Raw genomic sequence first — 16,274 nt, forward strand, 5'->3', positions numbered from 1 at the left:
ATGAGCCCCGCAGTGACAGTGCATGAGCCCCGCAGTGACAGTGCATATGAGCCCCGCTGTGACAGTGCATGAGCCCCGCTGTGACAGTGCATATGAGCCCCGCTGTGACAGTGTATGAGCCCCGCTGTGACAGTGCATGAGCCCCACTATGCACTCTGAGGGCACCCCTGTGCTCAGAGGGATGAAAGAAGCACAGATAAAAGTCTGAGCCCTGTCTGCAGTGCTTTCAGTCGGGGGTGTGGCTGGGGAGGGCAGCAAACAGCACAACAAAACAGACACAACTGGCTGCAAAGAATGATGCTTGCCACGGACGGTAAAGAAACGCAAGTCAGGTGAGTGTAGGAAGGAAGGGGCTGGAGCCCAGGACAGGGTCTGGGTCAGACTTCTCTTGTGCAGTAAGGATTCACGGAGAGAATCTGCCTGAGGTTACATTGCCAAGGAAGTAGGACCCCACGGCCAGCACACAAACCAGGCCCTGCCCTGCCCTGATGCCCATTCACCAGCCTGGGCAGCTAACTGCAGGTAGGGTTGCCAGGTTTAGCAAATAAAAACATAAGACACCCAGTTTAATCTGAGCTGCAGGTAAGCAATGAGGGCATCTTTTTACTATAATTCTATTCCGTGTAATATTTGGGATATACATACACTGAAAATGATTCGGTGCTTGTTTGAAATTCAGATTTAACTGGGTGCTCTGTATGTTATCTTTCAACCTTAACACCAAGGCCAAGGTGGGGAAAAAAAGAGGAAAAAAAGGGGCCATTCCACTCTCCCCTCCCTCTTTCTGGGCTCCGGAAGCCCCTCTATTTCCAGGCCTCTGGAACCAGCCTCCTCACCCATCTCCCTGCCAGAGCCCTACCCAGCTGGTGCTCTCTGAACACACAACGCTTTTGTTGACCAAACCATTGACCCTTCCCCCGGTGTTTGTCCAAGGTGTAAGTGTGTTGATCTGGCCTCCAGGGTCCGATCCTGGAGTCCTGGGATCTGGTCCCTGTGCTGTGACAACCTGAAATAAGGCCCTGGCCTCTCTGTGCCTCTGCTGCCCATCCTCCATGGGCTCCATTCATTTCAGAAAGTAGTGCTGAGTGCCCAGCAAGTACCAGATGCTGCACGGTGCTCTGTGAATTCAAAGGTGAGTTAGACACAGCCCAAGAGGGAAGATAATAGGGGCCATTGAGGCAGATGAGAACCCTGGAGGGAGGGGTTGATCCAAAGCAGATTGCTTTGTGAATGCCTAAGTCAGGGGGCAAGACTACAGAATGCATACCCCAGTTCTGCTGCTTATGCTGTGTGATCCTGGGCAGCTTAACTAACCTCTCTGAAATCTCAAATCCAATCCATGAATAAGCAATTTTTTTTCCTTTGCACATTCTGTGTTATTCTAATAGCTTTAGGTATGCTATCAAGGTTTGGTTTGTTTCAATAATAACAGTGACGGCAAAAAGGCAAGCGAAAGGGAAAGAGATACATAACTATAAATTCTATAATCCCTCTGCTCTTTAACTTGAAAGTAGGTGCCAGGTGCCTGTTTAACAGAGTAATGACCTGAGCTAGTACAGTATCCTCAGGAGCAGCCTACTTGAGCTCAAATCCCATCTCCACACCGTAATTCATTATCCAGCTTTTCTGTCTTCTCAACTGGGGCCATGTCTGACAGTCCACACCTATTACTGTTGTTGTGGTCAGAGATGGAGGAGACAGTGGTGCCGGCTGGCAGCCTATGGTGATGATGCCCAGCCAAGCCTTCCAACACCCTACCAGGACCGAGGGAACCAGGCGGCCAAGTGCCCAAGAGGAAAACCTCAGAGCTGAGAGTGCCCATGCTGGCCCTGGATGGCCCCCACCTCTGTGGGAAGAAAGGGATCAGGAAACTCCTGCAAAGAGACTGTGAGCGAGCCCCGAGGGCCCCACTTCTAAGCTTCCCTCTAATGGCTCCCGACAAGCATAGCCAGGCCTCGGGGTGTCCCCTCGCTGCTGACAGCATCTGTTCCCAGGCAAAGCCAAGGCCAGCAGGGCAATGTGAGGCCAGGGGTACCCTGCAACCAAGCATTGGCCTGGTGGAGAAAATGTGATTTCACACCAGGCCTGCAGCCAGGCCATGTGGGGCTGGCTGGTCATGGGGTATCTCCCCAGCACCGTCTCCCATCCTCTGCCCACCATGGAGGCTCTTGGGTTCTAGCCCCAAGCCCACCTCTAGGTCCATCCATCGAGTCTCAAGTCATTTCTCTTCCACATGGAGAGGGGTGGATGGAAGGAAGAAGGGTCTGGAGCCAGACAAAATCCTGCTGTCCCTTTCTCTACCTTTGTGACATTGGCAAATGATCTCATCCCTGGTCCTCAGTCTCCTTCTGTACAATGGGGATCATATCTTTCTGGCAGGGCTGTTCTGAGCTTCGTAAATGGTTCATGACCTGACATGCAGCAGGATCTTTCCCCACCCAGGGCCATCACTGCCCAACCCTCTACCACAGAGCTGAGCGGCTGAAACAGCAGCTATTTTATTTGCTCACGATGTGTGTGGACCAGGAACTTTGGCAGCGCTTGATAAGAAGTCTTGCTCCTTGCAGCATACGGGGAGGGTTGTGCACCTGCTTCAGCTGGTTTCTGAGCTGAAAGGTCTGGAATGGTCCCACTCAGGATGCCAAAGGCTCAGCTTCTCTGTACACCAGTGCCAAATCGAATCTCAGTTTCGGGTGAAGTAGAAAAGAATAGCTTGATAGCTTTGCCAGGCAAAGGGGGATACAGCTGACTTCTGCCTTCGAAAACTCTGTGTCCCAATCCAGGAGGATTTGATGACGAGTTTTATAACAATTGGGGCTTCCTCGATGTCTCAGATGGTAAAGAATCTGCCTGCAGTGCAGGAGACCAGGTTCAATCCCTGGGTCAAGAAGATCCCCTGGAAAAAGAAATGGCTACCCACTCCAGTGTTCTTGCCTGGAAAATTCCATGGACAGAGGAGCCTGGCGGACTACAGTACATGGAGTTGCAAAGAGTCAGACACTACTGAGCAACTCTTTCACTTTTATAACAGTACTTCAAGGATGGGATTGCTGACAAGATTAGGGTGTGAGCAGAGTCTCAGGTCTGTATAATCCAAGCTATGGTTTTTCTAGTGGTCATGTATGAATGGGAGAGTTGGACCGGAAAGAATGCTGAGCCCTGAAAAATTGATGCTTTCAAACTGTGGTGTTGGAGAAGACTCTTGAGAGTCCCTTGGACTGCAAGAAGATCAAACCAGTTGATTTCCTTTAGGAAGTATTCACTGGAAGGACTAATTCTGAAGATGAAGCTCCAATACTTTGGTCACCTGATGTGAAAATTTGACTCATTGGAAAAGACCCTGATGCTGGGAAAGATTGAGGGCAGGAAGAGAAGGGGGTGACAGAGGATGAAATGGTTGGATGGCATCATTGACTCAATGGACGTGAGTTTGAGAAAACTCCGGGAGATGATGAAGGACAGAGAAACCTGGCATGCTGCAGCCCATGGGGTGGCAGAGTCAGACACAACTTAGCAACAACATCAAAGGGTCTCAGGCGGTCAGTTTCCTGATCTTGGTGCGCTTCTCTGGTCCCTTTAATCTTGCTTCAGGTGGTTTCTTGGGTGCTTCTCCCTTGATTAGCAACTGTTCACATCTGCCCTTTGGAACTCAGGGAAGGTCACGGAGGCTGGGGTCTCACCGAAAAGAAATGGGGGTTCAAAAGACTTTCATGCCCAGGAGCCCCACAGGGTCCTCCCTGGTTTCACTCACATGGCAGGGAGGTTCCTTGAGGAACCCAGCTTGCACTGTAAGCTGAGTGTGTCGTTTGTATTTACGGGATGCTCCGTGTGGCTGTTGGGTTCCAAGGAGGAATGTTTCCAGATGGAGAAGAAGAAGTGGCAGCCCTCTTAGGGACTAAGGCTGGGCTCCGAAGCTGCAATGTCACTTCCGGTCCCTTCTGTGGGTCAAAGGTAGCCCATATCCAAGGGAGGGGAAATTGACCCATGTTATCAGTGAGGAAAGTGGCGAAGACTTTGCAGACAGTTTTATTCCTGTCCCTTCTTGGCTGGAAGGGTAGCTGAGCTCTGTGATAAGAGGGCTTATGAGCAGCACCTGCTTGTTCATTCAGTCATTCGAAAGCCGATATTTATTGAGCACTTACTATCTGCCAAGAATACAAAAGTGAGATAGAAGACAGTCATTACTGTTCCACTGAAGGTTAGAGCCACTCTGGGAAGACAGAGCTTTGAAAACACCAAAGGGGAACTTCCCTCATGATCCAGTGGCTTAGACTCTGCACTCCCAATGCAAGGGGCCCAGGCTCAATCCCTGGTCAGGGAAGTAGATCCCCATGCCCCAACTAAGCACCTGCATACTACAGTTAAAGATCCCACATGCTGCAATGAAAATTGAAGATCCCATGTGCTGCAATTAAGACCCAAAGTGGCCAAATAAATAAATATTTTTAAAGAAGAAGAAGAAACCACCAATGATAGTACAGTGTGATGGAATAGGAGGCCTCAGAGGAGAGAGCAGGAGAGGCCAACAGAGGCAGGACACCTGAGACAGGCTGGAGGATATGAAGGAGCTGCCCAGGAGCAGAGGGGCAAGGATGCTGTTTTGGATAGGTTTTTATTATGATTTCCATGTGGGAAGGCCAGTATATTGAAAATAGCAGGTTGTACTCACAGATCCCAAGGCAGTGGGCACTTTGTGTCCCAGGAGCGCTGCTTCTGGTCAGGACACAGAGGGGACAGGGAAGAATGTAAACAAGAATCTTGACTGTGGTTTCCATGCAATGGAATGGATGAGGCAGGGTCAGCAGACTTAGGACTGGCTAGTTTGAATGCTTTCAGTAGGCTCTGGGCACAGGGGCTGGCCCTGTTTACCTGGTACCTGGCCCTGGGGTGATCAAGGCAGGAGAACAGTGGCCCATATAAGATTGTTGGCTTGTATTTGAAAAGCACACTCGCTTTTGTTTACCATCCTTAGGGATTATCCTGAGAGGGGCAGTCCTTCTAGGGCTGGCAAGGCCCCAGATTTCAACACATCTGAATATAAATGACACAGTTCATATGGGTGCTCCTGGGCCAGGAGACGGAACCAAAAGAGAAGCCACGTGGCCAGAGGGTGGCTGGAGACACCTGCATGAGCAAAGGGGGCTTGGAAGCAAAGGGTGCCCACTGAGGGGAACTAGACAGGCAGGGGCATAATTAGATTTTAATTTTCCAAAGCCCACTCTGGCCGAGAGGGAGAGTGTGGATGTGGGCAATGAACCGGGCTACGAAAAGCGGCAGCCATTGGAATGAAAGACGGGAAGTTTGAGGAAGACAGACAGTAAGGATTGAGAGTGGAAGGGGGTCAGGGCTGCTCGGGACCCACACTGCCTTAGGAGGGAGGGGCCGGCAGGGCTGAGGAGGTCAGAAGCGTGAGGACGGTGCAAGGATTCTGGCTTAAAACAGAGGATGGCTATGTGTCCTTCACCTGGCTGGCTGAGCAGTGCTTGAAGTGCAGGCAAAAGGAAGAGAGTGGGAGGGCCTCAACATGGAGATGCTCTTTTGAGAATTGCCATGGGATCCAGAAAAGAGGTCTGGACTGGAGATCCCAAGTTGTGGCTGTTGGCACAGTCAGACCAGCCAGGTAGCAAACCACCCACAGATCTAAGATGCTTATAACAGTGATGCCGGAAACTTGGCCTCTGTACATCAGTGCTGAATTGAATCTCAGAGACAGAGTTCGGGGTGAAGTAGAAAAGAAGACCTTTATTGCTTTGCCAAAGTAGACTTTGCAAAAGTAGACACCGTGGACTTGTACCCTCAAAAACTATATCCCAACCCCATGAGGATTTGGTGAGGAGTTTTATAGAAATGGTTCAAGGGCAGAGGTGCTGATAAGGATCAGGATGTGTGCAGGGCCTGCACTCCTTTAATCTGGAGACCTCATGCGATCTCCTGATAAGCTTCTGTGGTTCTTGAGGCTCTCAAAGTGTGACCCACTCTCTGGGATGGAGAATGCTAACATCTTTCTTTTGTCAGGGGTCTCAGCTTTGTAAGAGAGCTCAGTTACTGTTAAGAGTATTCCTTGAGGGGGAACCAGGACCCAGTCCCAAGGTTGCACTCTCACTTCTTGGCCTGCATCCCTTCCCTTGTCCCTGCATCCCTTCCCTGATCAGTAACTGTCCTAATCTGCCCTTTGGGACTCAGGGAATGTCATGGAGTCTGGAGTCTGTTCCTTATAAATCAGAAACTGGGATACAGAAAGGCTTCCATGCCCAGGGCCCCACAGGGGCCTTTTCAATAGAAAAGGCTTCTTTCTCACTCATGCTGTAGACCCTTGAAGGTTAGGTGAGATCCTGGGTGAGCATCTCAGAAGGGCCCTGATTTCCTTCCTCAATGAACAGTGACCCAAAGGCTACAGAATTGAGTTGGGGCCCCCATCTTTATCCCAGGCCCCCCAAGATTTGGTGAGTGTGTAAAGGTGACACAGGTACCACTGGGGCAGTTCTCTAAAACTGACCTCCACCATGTATAGTTGGTTGTAAGATCTTGGGGCCCGAGGATGGAGAGAAGGCTGGGGGCCCAGCAGACCCACCTGCAGCCTCCATGCGTGTCCAAGAGCAGGACCAACTGACAGACAGCCTCTACAGCCAGTGAACTCCTACCATTTGGGGTCTTTCTCTTTCCTCTGCCCCAAATGCACATTCCAAGAGGGAGTGTCAAGTTGGCAACATACAGTCACATGGCTGTCCCGAGGTTGTGTCCACTGGGGGTGGGGGTGGGGTAGGTATTCCCCAAAGAAAATTGCAGGCCTGATGATTCTGAGAAGCTGAAACACAGCAAAAGTCCACTGTCACTTTCTACTAGGTTGCTTGGCAGGGGTGGGGGTGGGATGTTTTTGCTTTTTAATTAAGATATAATAGCATACATTACCTAGGAGATCAAACCAGCCAATCCTAAAGGAAATCAATCCTGAGTATCCATTGGAAGGACTGATGCTGAAGCTGAAACTCCAGTACTTTGGCCACCTGACGGGAAGAGCCAGTTCATTGGAAAAGACCTTGATGCTTGGAAAGATTGAGAGCAGGAGGAGAAAGGGGCAACAGAGGAAGAGATGGCTGGATGGCATCACTGATTTAATGGACATGAGTTTGAGGAACTCCGGGAGATAGTGAAGGACTGCATGCTGCAGTCCATGGGGTCGTAAAGAGTTGGACACGACTTACTGACTGAAGAACAGCAGCATACGTTAAAGTGCATGCTCTGAGGTGCACAATATTTTTTCACACGATTACACCCAAGTAGCCAGAAAGTTCCCCATCATGTGCCTTCCCAGTTCACACATCCCTCTCAAAGATGCCCGCTCTTCCCACCTCCATCATCACATCCTGGTTATCTGTTCTCGAATTTGTACAGATAGAATCAGAACAGCGGGCACATGTATCTGGGCCGTGGCCCGCGGTGATGGCTGTGAGATTCCCTCCTGTTCTGTGTAACAATAGTTTGTTCTTTTTGACTGCTTTATAGTATTTCATTGTGTGCATGGTACCACTCATTCTCTTAATGATGGGTATTTGGGGTGTTGGCGCCATATTTGTCATCACACTGAAGCAGATTATTTTAGAAGCAAGATGCATGCAGAGGTGTGTGTGTGTGCGCGCGCGCGGGCTGGGGGTGGCTTTTTAGTCATTGCCATGGAGTTGTCTGTGACACCAGCTTCGTTTTTCCAGCCTGGATGCAGAGCCCCAACCCCACTGCAGCCCCCAGCCTGTCAGCTTGCAGTTGTGGGTGCTGAAATGCCCTGTGCAATGAATGAAGCAAACCCACCCTCGTCCTGGATGCTCCACTTGGTGCTCCCTGCACCTCTCCAGACAAGAGGTGCTCCCTACACCTCTCCTCTCTCTGCACCAAGCCGCCCCTTGGACAGCCCTGCTCTTGACAGCACAGTGGATAAGCTGGGGCCTCCTGTGGGCACAGGGACGAAGTCAATCCCCTGAGGGCCAGATGACATCTGTACCTGGCACAGGACTGGCGTGTGAGTGGAGCTCCAGAAATACAAGTGGAATGGGTAGAACTGAGTTGAGCTGACACAGGGATGCTGCCCCAGCGGCAGACAGTGAGAGAGGGTGACTCCTGAGCTCCCAGGCCTGGATCTGCCTGGGCCTGAGGCCAGGTTCCAGCCTGGCAAGGACAGGGCAGACTCTGTACCTGTTTTTGCTACAGTCGAGAGGTTGGGAGAAGGTCCTCACACCCTGGACTGGCAGGGGAAACAGGGAAACCACATCTCCAGACCCTGAGCTGGCGTCTCAGTCTAGCTGGCCACCCTCACCCCCCTGGTGAGAACCACAGTGCCCTTGCTCTCCCAGGAGAGTCCAGAGTCAGGTGCCCTCCCACTCCATTTGAAACTGTTGCAGATTTCCAGCAGCTCTTGGGACTTCAGGCGAGGCGGGTCAAGGGGGATGTGTAGACTCAGCAGTGAGGGAACTGAGGGGGATGAAAATAGAGGAGCCACAGCCAAGACACTCAACTCTGAGCACCTCTCCTCCAACCAGAGAATTTAGGGCTTTGCAGTTGGGGGAGGACATTGAGATTCGCAACCTACCAAGCCCAGGTGTGCATCCCAACTCTGCAATTTGTTTGCTGTGCAACCTGGGGCAAGTCTCTTCACCTCTCTGAACTTCAGTTTTCTTATCACAAAATGGAACTAGTCCTATACTTCTAAAGGCTATAAGGAATGTTAAATCAGAGAAGGTCTAGGAAGAGAAGAGGCTGGTACTCCCTCTCTGGTCCTTCTTGCCTTCAGATCTCTGTCCATTGGAAAGGACTGGACAAGATGGGTACATGGGACCCAGGAACCCAGGAGAAGCCTCAAACTGATCAGCAAGTAAGACTGGTGGGAAGGATTCTGGGAGTTTGCTGGGAGTGTCCTCCCCTCTTCTGGTCTCTCTTAAAATATGACTTCCAATATCCAATATATAGGATGGATAAGCGACAAGGTCCTACTGTATAGTATATGGAATATCATTAATGGAAAAGAATATGAAAAAGAATGGATATATGTGTATTAACTGAATTACTGAGTTGTACAGCAGAAATTAACACAACACTGTGAATCAGTTATACTTTGACAAATTAAAAACAAAAAACACCTGGTGTCCAGGATCAGCTTCCAGGATCTATTTTCTAAGAAGAGCCCCTCATCCTCCAACCAAAGGGCAGAGGTAAGAAGCTATGAAAAAGAAAAACTAAGAAGAAAATCAAGTTCATTTCCTGGTACTAGGGCAGTGATTATGAATAAACATGAGTAAATAGAAAAATTGAATAAATGAGTGAATTGAAAAAAAATTTAAAAAAAAAATTCTAACACGTAAAATAATGTGTGTGTGCTGGGTATGTATTTCACCTGAGTCTCACAGAAGGTTCTATGTAGTAGGTACAATTGTCATCCCTGTGTACACTTGCAGAAACTGAGGACACAGACGTGAAGTGATCTGCACAAGGGCAACCAACCTGCAAGTGCGGGACCTGGGGACTGCAAACAAAGGCTGCCCCTCGATGAACATGAGCTGAATAGACAGAAGAGTGGATGGATGGATGGATGTAGAATGAAACAAATAATAAACGGGTGAATGTGTTGGTACAGGTGGCTGCAGAAAATGGGCTGATGCCTGAAGCTATTAATAAGAGCTCATTTTCCCCCTGGTGTCTGGCAGGAGGGCAGAAATCAGGAATCTGAGTGATGTTGACAGGTAACCGGAAACCCGTCCCCAGTCCCACCTCACCGCCTGCCCTTTAGGCCTCCCGCTGCTGCCTGAAATTCCACAGTGCCCAGTTCATTTCTTCAGGGTAAGCGCTGCCCTCATCCAACCCACTTTTAAGTCTCAGATCCCGTGGGAAGGGCCTCTCTGCCATCTGAATAGCCTGTGGGAGTAGCTGCATCAGATAACCACCACCCCCCCAACAGGGCGAAGGTAGTGATGGGAAGGGGGTGTCAGGGGAAGCCCCGTGAGCTGGGAGGATGTGGGTGTCTCCCCTCCCCAGCTCTGCCATCTCAAGGCCAGCCTCATCCTCCCAGTGGAGATTGGGGAATGGAAACAGCCAGCCTTGCTGGGAACCAACTGGCTTGCAGCCCCTCCCTCTGCTCTCAGCTTTTCTGCTGCCAGAAGAAGGGTGTCACACTGTGTTATCACGGCAGGAGTCACATGGAAGCTCACCCCTGCTTGGCATCCACTTCGGGCAAGAATGCTTTCCCACCCTGCCTCGTGGGAAAGTTCTCCAGGCCAGCCCCGAGAACGGCTTCCAATCTCCCTGAAGGGCACCCTCTAGTCCCTGGGGCTATTTCCCCATCTATCAAATAAGGAATATAACCTGCCCCATCTCTCTCTCTCGAGTAATTGGTATTTGTTTTTAATGGGGGAAAAAAAACCCTCACTTAAATTGTTGGTCATTGTTCTAATCACTCTTATGTTTAAGTAAAACAAGCTTACTTTTCATAAAACCTTAGGAAGAAGTCACATTTTCCTTCTGTCTTTTAGGTGAGGTGTCATGGGCACAGAAGGACCAGAGCCTGGACGTGGGGAGGACAGACCACTTTCTGGGCACCGACAGCCTGCCCAGCTCTTCTTGAAGTCCTCCTGCAGGGCCAGCTGGGTTTCCTCCACCCTTGCTTCTCTCCTCCTGCTTTTCCTGCCTAGCAGCACCAACGTCTGCTTCTCTCTGACCCCTGGATATTCCATAGACCTCTGAAAACACCCTCCCCTTCCGGCCCCATATCCCTGCCCAGTGGAGGCTACCCTACCCCTCACTCCCTGACCCCCAGCCTCCAAGGAGAGGTCAGCACATCTTCACCTTTTTCTGCTGCCACGATCTCCCCTTGAAGGTGATGTGGACTTGGGGCAGTGCTTGGGGAAGTGTGGATCCAGGTGCGGCTAAGTGCCCAGAACAGGGCTAGGAGTGACTGATCATGCGAGAGCACAGTGCTGTATCTGTAACCAGGGAGCCCGCTGCTCCTGGAATGGCCAGAAACGTCCAGAGCTGCCCCACAGTGGGAAGCTGTGAAGAAGGGCCCGGGCATTGGCCCCAGAAGCTTAAAAGGGCGTGGTTTCCCTCTAAATGAGAAGAAACGCCAAGTTTCAGTTGATCATCCCAGAGTTCAGTGTCAAAGGAGACTGGATGTGATTTGGTGTTTTTATTTAAGTATTGCTCTGCACTGTATCCCTTTCCTGTTGGTGTGTCTCAGGGTGATTACTAATAAATTATGCTATTATTTTAATATTGTGCAAAATAATTTTTTTCATTGTTCTGATAGTATGTTTTGTGAACTTTGTTAAAAGTCTGATGTTTCTGTTGATGACACTTGGGGAACATAGGCCTCTGCAGCCAAACTCAGGAACCACCTTTCCTGGGTGCAAGCCAATGCTGAGCAGGAAACATAAGCCTAAAACTCCAGGCTTACAAATGCAGATCAGTGCAAAGCTGCAGGAAATAAAAAGAAGTTAAAATAGGCACCAGGGGGCCTGGGAGTAGAGCAAGGAAGGAGGGACAGAGGAAGCCCCTGGGGAAATACTGAGAGGGACAGGGCCTGGGGATACTTTCAGGGGCAGGTAGGGTACTCATGGGCCACTTGGAGTGAGACAGACTGGGACCCGAGACCTGGGACCTGGGACCGGGGACCCTTTGCTTCAGGGCTTGTACCTGAACACAAGTCTCCTCCAGCAACAAAATACAAAGAAACTGATGGACTAAAAGTAGCTGTGTGCATGTGCACAGTTCAGGCAAATAATGGACAAAAAGACACAAAAAGACCAAAAAATAAAACAAAAAACAAAACCCAACTGCTTCTCTGAGGAGCCAGAAGCAAAAGAGGGGGTCAGGAGTAAAAAGCAGGTTACCGCCCATGAACATGCCCCTTGCATTCAACACCAACCAAAGGGATGGGCCAACACCGTAAACCACTCCTTTGGCCCAACCCTGGGACACACTCCTATCCTCACCCCATATGAGGAACCAGCTCACCCTCCCTCAGTGAGCAAGCAGGGGAACCTGTTATTTGTTCTCACTGCCCCCTGCTGTAGCGGGGGCCCCAGTAAAGCCTTGCCTGAGTTTCTTTCCTGGTCTCTGATCAATTTCTATTGATTAGGGAAGGCCAGGAACCCTGGTTGGTAGCAGGAGGAGAGGCATCCCCATGTGCTGGGGACATAGGAAGGAAGATGTGAGAGTCAGACTGGCTTGGTGGAGAGACAGACAGAATCCAGCCAGGCCCCTGAGCTCAGGCAATTGAGGTGTAAGCACAGGGTATACCTGGCTTGTTGAGACACACAAAGCACAGGCCATAAAGAAAAAGTATGACCAATTTAACTACGTTAAAATGAAAAAGCTGCCTATCAAAAAAATGACATTTTTAAAAGCGAACAGATAAGCCACAGAGAGATATATATACCTATGTCTGCCGAAGGATTGGTATCTAAGTACTATGAAGAATGCTTACAAGGACTTCCTTGGTGGTCCAGTGGTTAAGACTCTGTGCTTCCAGCACAGGGGACACGGGTTTGACCCCTGGTCAGGGAAGTTCCACGTGCTGCGTGGTACAGCCCCAAAAAAAGACTGTCTACAAGTATATTGGAGGAAAACAGACTACCCAAGAAAAAAAACAAGCAAGTAACAGAAACAGGCATTTTGGAGAAAAGAAAACCTGAGTGGCTAATAAACGTATGAATATTCAGTGTCGTTACTAATCATGCTATCTTATGAGTACAGTTAAAGAAATCAATTGAAACCATAGTACGGTACCATGTCTCAAAAAATAAGAAGTCTGACACTAGGAAGTCTTGACAAGCATGCAGAGAACTAGGAACTCCCATACCAGGCTGTGCCCTCACCTGGGAGGGTAACTTGGCAAAGCCCAGTGCAGTTAGTTGAAGGCACACAGACCCCCAGCACATAGCTCTGCCCCTGGGTATGTGACATGGTTTTTAAGAATGGCTAAAAATTGCTTTTGAACTGTGGTGTTGGAGGAGACTCTTGAGAGTCCCTTGGACTGCAAGGAGATCCAACCAGTCCATCCTAAAGGAGATCAATCCTGGGTGTTCATTGGAAGGACTGATGCTAAAGCTGAAACTGCAATACTTTGGCCACCTCATGCGACGAGTTGACTCACTGGAAAAGACTCTGATGCTGGTAAGGGTTGGGGGTGGGAGGAGAAGGGGACGACCAAGAATGAGATGCCTGGATGGCATCACCAACTCTGTGGACATGAGTTTGAGTGAACTCCGGGAGTTGGTGATGGACAGGGAGGCCTGGCGTGCTGTGATTCATGGGGTCGCGGAGAGTCGGAAACGACTGAGTGACTGAACTGAACTGAACTGAAAAATTGCTTGCCATGCATCTTACCCACAGGTAGGGTCCACCCCCTGAAGTCTTGGTGGCTCTGGGGTCACAGCAGTCAATGAGTTCCGTGGAGGTAAGGCTAGGTGACACAAGAGGCCACACGGCTTCTGCCTTACTGGCCAGGACACTCATTCCTAAAAATGTGAGCCACTAGGTAAGTATTCTGAAGACCATAAGACCTCCATGCTGGAGAGACCAGAGAGATGCTCAGTCGTCCAGCCGTCCCCCGCCAAACCACCATCCAGGCCAGCACAGAGGGTTCCCATGGGGTGACCCCCATCAGTGCAAGGGCAACAGAAGCCCCCACAGAACCCTGCCCTGAATTCCTGACACAGCGCATCTGGTGAAATGGTTGTTAGTGTAAAGTCATTACATTTGGGGGTTTGTTTTGCAGCCACAGATAACTGGAACCATATCCAACGGAAATCTATGCACGTGTGCACCAAAAGATATGCACGAGGATGTTTATTCTACCACAGTTTGCCAAAAGCAAACCACTGGAAACAACCCAAATCCTCAAAAGAAAAAAGTAGATTTTCCAAATCACAGTCTAGTCATCCAATGGCATGCCTGCACTTCAGCAGTGAAGAAGAACACAGAGAGCTACGTGTGTCGACGCGGACCCTCTCAAAACAACGTTGGGCACAAAAGCATGTTGCAGAAGGATGTGGACAGCTTGGTAGCATTTATATAAAGCTCGAAGTTATGCAAAACAGTACAATATTTTGTTGACGGATACTTTATCTCTATAGCAAAAATACAACCACATGCAAGGGAATGAAAAGCAACAAATTCATTATGGTGGAGATGGGAGGGGGAGGGGTACACCAGTAGCTTCCAGATTCCCTGTTGTTTTATTTCTTTAAAGAAAATCTGAAATAAATAAGAAAATATGTTCGCCTGTGACGAAGCTGAGAAGTGGATCCTCCAGGGAGATGTTGGGGATCTGTAAGAACCACTAAGATCCTGGCACCCAGCTCTGCACACGCCACTCCTGGGCTGGGCCCAAATTAACCATTTAATTGCTGGTGGCGGAGATGTCTTGGGAGGGGGGTGGAAGGAGCAAGTTTGAGAACTCAGGAGAACAGCTCATTTCCCAACCTGTCTGAATATATTTTAACAACAGGGCCATCTCAGCTGAATACAAGCCTGGGGTCCGTGAGTGTTAATTATATTCGTGACAACTGTTGACTTTTCTGCCTGTTTGGAAAGGTTCATACTTAGGGCTTCCCTGGTGGCTCAGTGGTAAAGAATCGGCCTGCAATGCAGAAAACCTGGGTTTGATCCCTGGGTCAGGAAGATCCCCTGGAGAAGGGAATGGCTACCCACTCCAGAATTCTTGCCTGGAGAAGTCCATGGACAGAGGAGCGTGGTCATCTATAGTCCATGGGATCGCAGAGTCAGCGACTAACACAGCAGCAATATACCTCTGATTAAAGGATACGGGCACGAAGAGTGCTGACTATCGCAGGAGGGGAAGAGAGGGGAGGCAGAGCCCCTGGCCATGGTAGAAGGGGAAATGTGACCAGAAGTAGCCACCTTCCTTCCTAACCACCCCATCCCTCACCCCTGGCCTCTTGCAGCCCCTCTCCTACACAGGACTTTACTTCTCATTCTTTTCTCAAATGCTGAGTCCCTCCTGAGTGCCTAGCCCTGGGAACACAGGCAGGAAGGAAGAATGTCCCTGACCTCAATCGCTTACAGTGCAGTCAGGGGACACACCTGTGGGCAGACACCTGGACAAAGTGACAAAGAGCCCATAGGGCAATTGATGAAGGCAGGGCAAAGGCTGAATGGAACACCAAGGGGTGTCCACAGAAGCCCTCCCCAGGACACCTACCATCTTAAAGAGGACGAGCAGGCAGAGCCAGCCACCTGTGAGCTAGCCGGCCAGCTGTGGTTGGCATTGGCCAGAGACTTTCAGGTGAATTCTTCCTACTCCTGAGTGCCTAGCAGGGGAAGGGGAGGCTGGATGTCCTCAAGGGGACTGGATGCAGTCTGTGGCCCTGCTTTGAGGCAAGCGGGAAGGTCCTTCGGGGAGGGCACTGCTCCCAGCTGACACCATGGTATAAGGTGCCCAGCACCTGCAGAGCTGTACCTGGCAGGGCAGAAGCCAGGAGGGAGGAGTTAGAGCTGTGTCTTTCAGAGCTGTGGCCACCAAATGACCCTGATGTCAAGGCCTAGAGGTCTGGAAGGGCCTTTGGGGTCACCCAGGGCATCTCCCCTCAGCCCTGCAGTCGGGTCTGTAGTGCTGTAGCAGTGGGCTGTGGGCACGACTATAGACCTCTCCACACTGGCCCAGCCTCAAGCCAGGAGGCAGACTTTGTCTAAGGGGAGAACGGTCCTCACCGGGAGCTTGGAGGCTGTTGGGGAGAGAAGAAGAGGGATGTGGCAGAAGCTGCATCTCCTCCCTCTTGTCCCTGAATATCCTGGATTTGGGTCCAGATGAATTCATTGTTCTGCTCCCATTAGACCTCATCACTTCTAACCCCCATGCCTGCTACACACACACACACACACACACACACACACACACACACACACCAGCCTCCCTGCCTCCTCACAGAGCCCTGGCCAGTCAGGTTCTACTTAGCAGCTACATGAGACTGTCTTCTTATTTTATTTTGTTTTTCATAATTTTTATTCTTCACGTGCAGGTATGGAGACCTGAGTTTAATTTCAATCCTCAGTAAAACACATACAGATGAGCTTCGTTTTGTCTTATTTGTCCCTTTTTCCCAAGCCCCTCCCATTCCCCTCTTGTTCCCCACAAGCACTGACCCGATAGATTTGATGTACAGCCTTGAATGTGCCTAAAAAGTAAACTGTGTAGTGAAATTATCTGGGTCTGTATGTGTTGTTCATAGACACGAATGTTGTAATACAGAAATTCTCAAAGTGTGGTTCAGGTT

At 50.0% G+C, this 16,274-nt stretch overlaps 1 long non-coding RNA gene across 1 annotated transcript; it reads left to right on the top strand.

Annotated features, from left to right (window-relative positions):
* Positions 1-132: 132 nt before the first annotated feature.
* Positions 133-11,248, top strand: LOC148778544 (uncharacterized). The gene is made up of 3 exons (XR_016038770.1): positions 133-332; positions 9,690-9,822; positions 10,512-11,248. It is a non-coding gene; the product is annotated as an uncharacterized LOC148778544 (long non-coding RNA).
* The last annotated feature ends 5,026 nt before the right edge of the window (positions 11,249-16,274 follow it).

This window comes from Moschus berezovskii, chromosome 2, assembly GCF_049115385.1.
Source record: "Moschus berezovskii isolate FMDL1 chromosome 2, NW_MosBer_1.0, whole genome shotgun sequence".
Classification (NCBI taxonomy): Eukaryota; Metazoa; Chordata; class Mammalia; order Artiodactyla; family Moschidae; genus Moschus; species Moschus berezovskii.